The sequence below is a fragment of the Trypanosoma theileri genome, assembly GCF_002087225.1.
Source record: "Trypanosoma theileri isolate Edinburgh chromosome Unknown TM35_Tth_90_V1, whole genome shotgun sequence".
NCBI lineage: Eukaryota > Euglenozoa > Kinetoplastea > Trypanosomatida > Trypanosomatidae > Trypanosoma > Trypanosoma theileri.
In genome coordinates, this window is record NW_021639932.1 from 29,957 (window position 1) to 30,884 (window position 928).

Genomic DNA, 928 nt, shown 5'->3' on the forward strand with positions numbered 1-928 from the left:
GGACCATTATCAGTCCTTAATGAGACTATTCATCCTCTCAAATCTGAAGAATGTAACATGAGATGGAAATCCTAATCAGGATAATCCCAGAAATATCCAACGCAAATACAAAACACAGGCAAACATAGAAAGAGTTCCAGTTCAGCAGAGTTACCCTGAAAACTTTAAAATACCACAGAGAGAGAGAAAGAGAGAATAAGAGGTCTAATATCCTCATTGTCGCTCTACACTTCTCTTGAAAGCAAAACCCCTCAATGTTCACCATTAGAGAATATCATCACAAGAGTTCAACCACAGTATANTTGTTCTTGGGGTATAATGAACTATCCAAAGAACCACAGAAGAAGAGAAATTCATAGTAAAAACAAACAGTCAATAAAGATACTCACAAAGAAAGGGAAGGGAAGAGAACACACCACCAAAAAAGAACAATACACCAGCAGACCAAGCCCATGTAAAAAAACAAAACAAAACCAAAGAACAGGACCATTATCAGTCCTTAATGAGACTATTCATCCTCTCAAATCTGAAGAATGTAACATGAGATGGAAATCCTAATCAGGATAATNGAAGAATGTAACATGAGATGGAAATCCCAATCAGGATTATTCCAGCAATACCCAACGTAAATACAAAACACAGGCAAACATAGAAATCATTCCAGTTCAGCAGAGTTACCATGAAAACTTTAAAATACCACAGAGAGAGAGAGAATAAGAGGTCCTATATCCCCATTGTCGCTCTGCACTTCTCTTGAAAGCAAAACCCCTCAATGTTCACATTAGAGAATATCATCACAAGAGTTCAACCACAGTATATGCGAAGATACTCTGTAACATATTCTTACTTGCCCCACCCTCTATGGCCATCGTAAAAAGATTCAGCCCTGAAGGAGTGAAAACATCTGAACCACAGTTTAGCAATGCAG